Below are 10,399 nucleotides of genomic sequence, written 5' to 3'. Positions count from 1 at the left end.
TGCAGCGTTGTCAGACCTCAACTAGGAACAGCACTCCAACTTGGTGCATGCCCAAGGTTAACTCAAGAGTGTTTACAAATAAATTGTAGCACATAGGTAAATTTGCAAATATAAAAACTACAAATAACAAGAACTGACTATATTTAAATCAAGATGTTAAGATGGCTTGAGATGTACATGAAGTGAAAATGTAGAGGTCAGGAGGAAGAGATCCTGGCAAAAGAGCAGCAGAGAGATGAGAGAATTGTGTCTTAGAGACCAAAGAAAGAGTGGGATTTGGGAATTAGGATACACAACAATGCAAAATATAGAATGAGACCAAACAATATGGTTTGGATATGTCTGTTCTACCACATGCTTCCTGTTCAACTGCAGGAGTTATTCAACATATAAACAAATAGATAATAAAACAAGATGTCAAAAGCCTCGTGGAAAATCAAGTTAAAAGATAACCTGATTTTGGTTCAGAAAATTGAAATCCATGCATTTTTTGCATAAAAATTTTTTCCATGAATTTTTTTAAAATCTCTTGTCTACTGTCATAAGTTGAGTGTTATAAAGAACAATAGAGCAGGCCGGCACCGTGGCTCAACAGGCTAATCCTCTGCCTCCGGCGCCGGCACACCGGGTTCTAGTCCCGGTCAGGGTGCCGGATTCTGTCCCGGTTGCCCCTCTTCCAGTCCAGCTCTCTGCTGCTGTGGCCTGGGAATGCAGTGGAAGATAGCCCAGGTGCTTGGGGCCTGCACCCCATGGGAGACCAGGAGAAGCACCTGGCTCCTGCCATCAGATCAGTGCGGTGGGCCGGCCACAGCGCACTGGCCGCGGCGGCCATTGGAGGGTGAACCAACGGCAAAGGAAGACTTTTCTCTCTGTCTCTCTCTCTCCCTGTCCACTCTGCCTGTCCAAAGAGAAAAAAAAAATAGAGCAATAGTATAAGTAAAGAGGTATCAATAGAAGTTGCTAATTTAATTGAAATGATCAGGGATGAAATTTGGGCAGAAACCTAAAGGGATATGGGAGTCAGTCAGACGCATATCTCAAGGAGGAACATCCCAGGCAGAGTGAACTAAAAGTGCAAAAACCCTCTCTCCTTCAGGAGTTTGCTCAGTGTGTTCCAGAAAGATCTATGACACTCAAGTAGCTGGAAAATGTTGGCAAGGAGGAAGGATATGGGAGAGACAGTCAAGTGACCACAACAAAGAAACTCTAAGTAGAGCAGGGCAACTGCTATGGAGTTTAGAGAGAAGAGGAATCATGGATAAATGGCATAGTTTGAAAGTTTCCATAGAACAAGTAAGACATAAGCCAAGATTTATCAGAGAGATTTAAACTGTGCATGGGAGCAGAAAGGAAAGCAACCTGCATGTGAGGTGGGAGTGTGGGATGTTGTAAAGGAAAAAAGCAAAAGAAAGAATGCATTTGGAGTCAATATGGCTGGCATGAAACATCTCTACAGGGAGTCTGGGAAGAAAATTTAGAGATTAGTTGATCTCAATATGACAGATCTGGAAAGCCAAGGTAATGGGCAGTTCTAGAGTTTTGTGAGTAGTCCCAAGTTAGATAACCAGGAACTCTGGAAAGTCAATGATGCAGTGTCATGGGTCTCAGATGAACCAAAGAGAAGATACTCTGAGACCAGGTAGACAATTAAGAGATGGCCAACAAAGATACAGGATGGAAATTCCAGAAGACGTCAGAGATCATAGAATCTATTAGGGTGAGGTCCTGGTCAATTCACTTTGAACTATCCCTACCCCAAGCCCTGTCATTGAAACTGTACAACAAAAGGCTGCTACCTGAATGAAGAGAATAACCACCAGATTCAGGACTTGCTCTGATAGAGATTGGCAGTGGGCTAAGTACTGAACTGTGAAACATGATGATATTTGCTGGAAGGAGAAAGGAGAAAAAAAAAAGGTGTAATCTCTAAATAATCTAGAAATTTCACAAAACTTTGCTAAACTCATTTTAGAAAAGAATTGGAGGGATGGGAATTCCCAGTATAAATTCAAGGCTTAGAAGCATAGAAGCTGTCTGTGCCAGCGGGGAAAACACACCCTTCATTGTTATTTAGGTTACACATGTACCATGAAGGTAGAGGTCCTTTTAGAAAGAGGGCCCCCATATTTCTCTGGGACAGTGAATGGGGTGAACTTCTTAGGGACATAGTCTCTAAACAGCTTCAGAATGGCAAGCTTTCAGCCCTGGCTCCCCCTGGTTTCAGGGAGAATTTTACATGGCTGTTACACAGCTTTATTTAGGACTGGAGGAGAGCCAACTGTCTATTGTTCAAGTTCACATTTTAGCTGATGATGGAAATTCACACATTCTGTACAAGGCCATCCTGAGGAGCAGTCCTCAGTGTGGGACTTTGGCAAAAATACTACATTCTAGGACAAACATGCTTTCCAGAGAGGCAAAGATTTTCAAAACAAACAAACAAATCAGCCAGCCAGAAAATGGATCTTTGTTTTAAGTGTTTACCACAGGGAAGATATCTGCTGAAAAGTTTAAGTGTAGTGATAAGCATCATTTCCCCTGTTAATTACTTTGTTAGATTAAAAGAGGAAAGCCACCACATTGCCATGGCATTTTGTTATAATTATGTGAGGCCCACCTTGTTCCCTATAAGCTATAATTTCTTTAAAAATCAGAATCTTGAAAAAAATTTCTCATACTCATCAAAGTGCATTTTAAAAATCTCTAGACTCAACATCAATATGGGAGGGAAAATGTAATACTATGGGACTTTTGACACAGACTTAACCTCATTTAGCTGTTGTCAGGTTGTGGCAAATATAAAATAATTGTCATCCCCACAGGAAAATTATCCCTTCCTGTCTAATTTAAAGGAGACAGCCAGTCCTCTATATGAATAACTCTCAACCACATCTTTGTTTAGCATGTACTATAATCTAATATGTGCTTGCCAACTTCTCTGTCCCATATCTATCTAACCTGAGCAGATTACAAGTTCCAAGAGAACAGTGACCTTGCCTTATTCACTGCTCTATCTGTAGTACATCAAGCAGTTCTTGGTAGATGGTATATGCTCAATAAATATCCATCAGAAAAATGAAGATTTAGTAGTTAGGATGTCATTTAAGACTGTGTGTCCCAGGAGTATCTGGGACCTTATTCCAGCTGCCTGCTAATGTATATCGTTAGAGGCAGTAGTATCAGATCAAATAATCTAACAATTGTGTTCCTTCCACCAACATGGAGACCTGGATTAGGTTCCTGGCTCCTGGCATCACCCCCCTGACCATGGCAGGCTTTAGGGGAGAGAAGTAGTGGAAAGGAGTATCTATCTCTCTCTTTCTTTCTCTCTCTCCCACCACCATGTATCTCTTTACCTCTCTAATTAATTAGTTAATTAATTAAAAATAAAATGGGTTGATGATTAAATGCTACTTCTCTTTCCTCTCCATCACCAGCTCACATGGAAAACACGAATTTCATATATCAAGAACTAGATGTGGCTTTTCAAATGGGGTCTCTTACAGAACTGGGAGATACAGAATGAGTATATAAGAATCACTACTCTTACAGTAAATATTAAATTTATTCTTTTACATTTACATTGTGTATGATTCGAGTTGCTATAACAACTTCTTCCCCATTTATCTTTAATGAGATAATACATGCACCCAGCATGATGTTGGCCCATAACGTAGATGCTTAAATATGTTAATTTCCTTTCCTTTATCTTATATGTACTTCTTCTGTTCATACTATATTTTGAATTATAAAACAGAAACTTATAAGAAAAACACTCAGAGAAATGGCAAAATCTCTTGATTCCCACAAAACTTAAATGAGAAAAAGAAGCCAGAACATTCCTCATGACGTTAGCACTGCTGCCTGATTTCATTAAGCATGACCTGGTTTCTTTCAGTTCCTGGAAAACTACTATTGTCAGAGTACTTCCAATGCGCTTTTAGTTCCTTCTAAGAAAAGCTCCACACAATTCTACCACAGATTTTTTTAAGTAAATCTTTTAGATGACAGCTCAAAGGGTATTGAATTCAAAATACTCTAATCTTTTCCCAAACTTCTTTGTATGGAGGAAAAAAAAAAAACATTAATAGACTCCCAATTCGATGCATAAAATTTCCCAGCATTTCATTCCATGAGGATATTTTACTAAAATTCATTATCTTTTAGCTTTTTAAATATTATAATTGTCCTAATTTTCATGTAGAACAGTGAACTATGAGTCAGTTCAAATAAGATTTAAAGTAGGACTCTACTTTTTATGCACAAGATTACTTTTGATTGCACAGAATAAGTGTTTACTGCCTTTGTCCAGGTAATACAAAAGGTAGAAAGGATAATTAAAAATAAATCAAAAACAATGAAATACTACATTGGTAGCATGGTGTTTAAAAGCCATTGGGGTTCTGTTTTGCTTTGTTTTGTTTTGTTTTTAAATCAGACTTGGAAGAAGAGTGAATTTAAAGAAAGCTTCTCTGAGAAATGTTATACAGAGTCCTCTGGAAAAGTCTGGCTTCATCTCAGAGAATTAGTTCTGAGCAGTAAGATAACAGAGAATTTGCTTGTTGTTCTGGATCCTTCTGTAAGTAGCTGGAATTGTTTCCTCATCTGTAAAATTAGATAGACAATCACGAAATTCCCTTTACTTAATGAAAGAAGATGGATGTGTTTTATAGATTGTGACAAATATATTAACACAAGATGTTAACAATGAAGGAAGCTTCGTGTGGGGTATATGGGAATTCTTTGTACTATTTCACAAATTTTGTTTAGTAAGTTTAAAACTATTCTGAAATAAAAGCTAAAAATTCTATTCTCTACAGGTTGTCAGTTTATATAAAGATTCCTTAAATTATTCTCATTTTGTATTATAATTTTAATCTGAAGCAATTCTAAGTGATTATAATCTTTGGTCATTTTGTTACTAAGAAATATAGTTTGAAGAATTCAAGCCATTAAAAATACTTCAGAACACCACTAAAGTTTTCAGAAAGAGTGTTTCCTGTAAACAAAATTAAATCTGCTCTTCTATTAAGGAATTTAGGGACTGAGAGAGAATTCACTTAATTTACTATTACCAAAAACTTCAAACGTTGGTTTGGAGTTATATGTTTCTACGTATTAAAAAATGTTTCTCATTCAATAAGACTCCTCTATAGATTTTTTTAATGATTTAAAAACTCATGGACTTAACTTCTTTCAACCTGAATATTTAAAGTAATTCATTTCTAACTGTTGTATAGACAATACTGAAAAGAACATCTTGTGCATCAATTTTTGTTTGCTTTCTTATATTTTTCCATATGAAGACATGTTTGGGGCAGTGGCAGTGTGGAAGGGAAGAGTGTGTAGGATGTGCTTCTAAATCTAGATAGTTGAATACAGGAAATCTGTTCACCCTGAAAAAAATAAATAAATAAATTCATTTCCACAACTTAACCATGGAGCCAAAAACTTTGGTAAAATACTAGAAATGGAAAAAGGATGGCATTGAATATAAATAGATTTCTCCAGTATAAAACTTATTCATAGATGGAATCATCTCTTGCATTAAGTGTCTCCAAAATGTTCATGAAAAAGTGCATATCGTAATAAACTATGCATGGATTTCAATATCTCTTTTATTATACTAGAAAAAAAATCTATCTTTAATTCCATTGTTCCATGAATTTTCTGAAGTCTGTGGCTCAGTCTTCTGCTTCACAGGATGCTCAAAGAACAGAATCCCATCCAGCCTCTTGTCAGTACAATTCTACTCTTGATTTCTGGAGATGGCAAAGTAAGCATTGGTCCAAAAAATAATGTTTTTGAATAAATTTGATCTTAACAGAGTTGCTCATTGAAACTATATTAGAATTCTATAGCCAGATGATAATATTCTGGAGGTTACAATATTTTATCCAAAACTAAAAGCTCAAAGCAAATACAGAGGCAGACATATACTTTTTCAGTTAAATCTGTATTTCCATACTTCGTAGTTAATATTCAGAATGAGTCAGATGATACTTAGTTAACAAGCAATTTTATAAAGTAATGCCTATATTTTGAAAAATAATTTTTATATAATCCCTAATTGTTAATAAACATACTGGAAATCTTTATGAAGAATAGTATCATAAGCAAGACATCTGAAAGAGCCAGAGGCTACCAACATATAGTCTAATATTTTCCGTCCTATAGATAACACGTACAGGCTTTGTTTTGCTATATCTCTGTAGATGTGTGATCATCATCAACTTCAATCATCATTTCAAACATAAAATGTCAGAATTTGTATTTTGTTATCTTCTCTTCCAAATAGAGAATAGAACTCTGCTTCTACTGAAATTCCACTAACTTTAAAAATGTTTCTTCTAGTAATGAAAATAATAACTCACATTTCAAATTAGTAAAATAAAGAAATGTATGAAGAAAAAAATAATGGGTCACCCATAATCAGAGATAGCCTTATAAAAACTGATTTATAATTACTTCTTGTCTTTTTTTATAGGTTTATTCTTTTACTATTCATATGTCAGCATATATTCTTTGGATTTCTCGCCTATCTATTCTTCCCTTAATATTTGTAATCACACTGTATATATAATTTTGTATGCTGCATTTTTCACAACATTACTGATTATTAAAACCATTTTCATGTCATTAAAGCACTCTTCATTTTTAATTACTACATAAATATCCTATTGTGCAACTGTACTACAATTTACTTCCTCTAATTCTGGATATTTAAGGAGATTTTATTTTTCAGTGCTTAAGTAATGCTGTGGTAAACATTACTGCTTCTTTCCTGTTTTGAAATTTTTATTACTTCCTAATGATGGATTCTTGTAAGTAAAATTAACGGTCACAAGTCAGAAATTTTTTGAGGCTTCTCAAACAAGCTGTGGTATCTACCAAATTATATGATTAAATTTTAATGGAAGTATTGATTATTAACTTGATAATAATAATTTAAAATATTAAACATCAATGCACGTAATTTATTAATTCACTTGTTAAAGAATCCTAAGATATACAACTGATAGAGAATTTCAAATAATTCTTCAAATTATAACCTCAATAAAATGTCTCACGAGTGACAACTTTTATTTTAACAATATATACATACCTATGTTTGGACCAAGTTGACCCAACACATACAATAAGCAAGTTTCTCAAAAAATGAGAAAAAAACAAAGAACAAAATCATGCTTACTTATCATCTTTAATCTATTGTATTCAATGAAGATATGCTTATAATTTTGAAAAAAGATATATTGAACATATTCAATATTTAGTCAATTATTTCAATGTTTTTGAAAAGATTTTCTCATTTCCTGATGTTTATTCTCAAGGAGCGATGACTTAAATATAAAGACGGATGAAGAAATTATGTTCTATGGGGAAACTGGCAGCTACATGAAGCAGTAATATTTTGAAATTTGAATCACTTGGATATTGATTCAAATCCTAACACAATTTTGTATAAATATATGCATTTTATCCATTTAATTAAATACCTAAAACATTAGTCTCCAAAGAAATATTATTTGAAACTTAAATATAATATATTTTAGATTTTTTCATCTTCTCATACTATGAAAAGTTTCAGTTGCTATTTATAAAATGTTATATTTTCTCTTCATTAATTATCAGTATTACACAATTTGTAAGGGGATGGGAATATGGAGTTGAAGTCACCCGAGTTCAAATCCCAGCTCTACAATTACCAGGCAGGTGACACAGGTGTTACTTGCTTTGTGCCTTAAACTTGTCATATCTAAAATACAAATAAGAATGGTATCTACCTGAAAGGATTCCTGGGAGAATTAAATGGGTTAGTGCTTGTTAGGTGCTTGGATCACTTGGTTCTTTGACACATAATGTTCAGTGTTAGTAATCATCATCAATGCCACCAGATATCAAGTTCAGGATCTCATGAACACAAAATTTACAAAGTACACAGAATCTGAGTGTACAAGTATCAATATATAGGAAGATATTGTGTACCACATAATAAGTAGTAAATCGATGATATAGGTAAAGAAATTTTAAGACTCTTATGGAAGGAACAAGTACCAGCAGATAGTGCTCTCCAGTCACAAAAATGGAAGGGATTTTAGACGAAGGAAATGTTGAAGAAAACTTGATATATTCTGGGAACAATTAATAGAACCATTTGAGTTGTCACCAAACATGCTCTATGATGAAGGCCTATGATGGATGGAGGATGGTGGAAGCATGCTATAGGACAAATAGTTAAAACTGCAGCCATGAGCAGAGGAGGTCTTCAGTCCCTTGGTTCCTTTTAAGGTCACACTCTTATTGATAACGGACCTCTTACAAGGCCCATTACTAAAAGGTTCCATCACTCCTGATACCACCACCTGGAAGACCATCTCTCCAATCACTCCAGGCCTATGGGGTACACTTAATCACACCCAAGCCACAGCAAAAGATGTTAGCACAAAAAAAAAGTAAAATTAAAAACTAGTTATGAGTCTATGGAAGATACTCCAGAAAATCAATTCTGAGATATTTCATTTTGATGGAAATATGGTAATTCATACTCTTCCTTCCCAGTAACTCTTCTCTGTGAATTGTAACAGAAAAAAAAATGCCTTGCCCAGCCTAGTCAATTCACTTTGTCTTTAAATCTTCTAAGAAAATAGAGCTGGAAAAAAGTTTGCTAAATCTCTCTTTCAGACTTAAAACCTTCATTCTACAAAGTGAGAATGAGAAACTAAGAGACTTGATATACATTATTCAAAAACTCCAGTATCTAACAAAAGTTTATTTGTAGGTCAGTGGCTCTCAAAACAAGTACAGTGAGTCTAGAATTTGTAGGAGTGCTGACCTCCTAAAGACAAGTTTCCTTCATAAACAAAGTTGAGTTGGTTAACAGATGATCCATAGTGCTAAGATCTTGAAATTCAATTATGAATTTTCAGATTTCATTGAGAAATTTCACAAATGGCTCATGATATTAAATTATAAGCGATTGAAAGATACTGCTTGGAGAGACCATAGAACATTCTTCTTAAGAAATCTTGAGGAGACAACTAGCAATCAGGTGCCTTTTTCTAATGTAGAAGGTTTGGTGATTAGTTGTTATTTTAAAGGAAACTCTGAATATAAACACAGGCCAGTATACTTAAATTAAGAAAAAAAGCTGGAGCTGGCATTGCAGTATAGTGGCTAAAGCTGCTGCCTGCAATGCCAGCATCCCCTATGGGTGCAGGTTCATGTTCCAGCTGCTCCACTTCCAATCCAGCTCTCTGCTAATGGCCTATAAAAAGCAACAAAAGAAAGTCCAATTGCTAGGACCCCTGCCACCCATGTGGGAGGTCTGGATGAAGTTGTGACTTCTGGCTTCCGCTTAGCTCAGCCCTGGCCAATTGTGGCCATCTGTGGAGTGAACCATTAAATGGAAGATAGATAGATAGATAGATAGATAGATAGATAGATAGATAATAGTGCTTTGATAGAAAAGTGCTTTGAAAACTCTAACACTGTACAAATAGGCGTTATTCCAGGATTCCTTTTTCATGTGTGGGCTATAAAGGGGTCACATGCCAGTCCTTTTGTACTCACCAGGCTCATTGAAGGTGAAGTGGTGTCCCTGAAGTTCTAAAGCTGAAGGCATTTCAGCTGTAATAAGTGACTTTATGCTTTGTATCTATATCTATCTATATCAACATCTATTATCTGTCTATATCTGTATCTATATCTATAGCTATATCATATCTATATATGTGTCTCTGTCCTGTCTCTCTCTCCATAACTCTGGCTTTCAAATAAGTAAATAAATCTTGAAAAAATAAATTAATGTAATTATAGACTTTAGAAAATTAATTAAATACATGAAATGCTCTTTGCTTATAGATATAAGCTTTTTTAGGAAAGGAATTGTCTTATTTCACATAGTGTGCAATAGTTTTCCCCAAACAGGTTATTCCCTTAAGAACATTATAAGATCGGCATAAAGGAAGTAGAGAGATGTGTCTATTTTTAAAGCCAAAAAGAAGCATTATAGGTATAATTCATTCTGCAAATGTATCAGAAGGCTATTTTTAAATCCTTCTGTTATTGTGATGGTGATCTTTTTATAAAATTTTGCTCTTGAATTACTATTGACCCTGCAAAGTATCTCCAAGTCACTGAACCTCAGTTTCCTATTCTATAAAAGAATGTAAAAACAGCAGGAGAGTGATGAGGGCACATTCCATTAAGTGCTTGTAAGACTTTTTGGGAAATGTAAAATGTTGATAATCATTTCTCAAGCAAGCATTCACTTACTATAAAATTATGTGGCTTGCTCAGTTCTTTAGAAACTGCTCAAGCCAAGTGGCATCCTCTTACCTGTGTACATTGTGTGCTGAAACAGCACCCCACGTTTAACTAGCAGAGTCTAAACCAAATG

The sequence above is a fragment of the Oryctolagus cuniculus genome, chromosome 6 (genome assembly GCF_964237555.1).
Source record: "Oryctolagus cuniculus chromosome 6, mOryCun1.1, whole genome shotgun sequence".
NCBI lineage: Eukaryota > Metazoa > Chordata > Mammalia > Lagomorpha > Leporidae > Oryctolagus > Oryctolagus cuniculus.
This window is presented reverse-complemented; position numbering follows the sequence as displayed.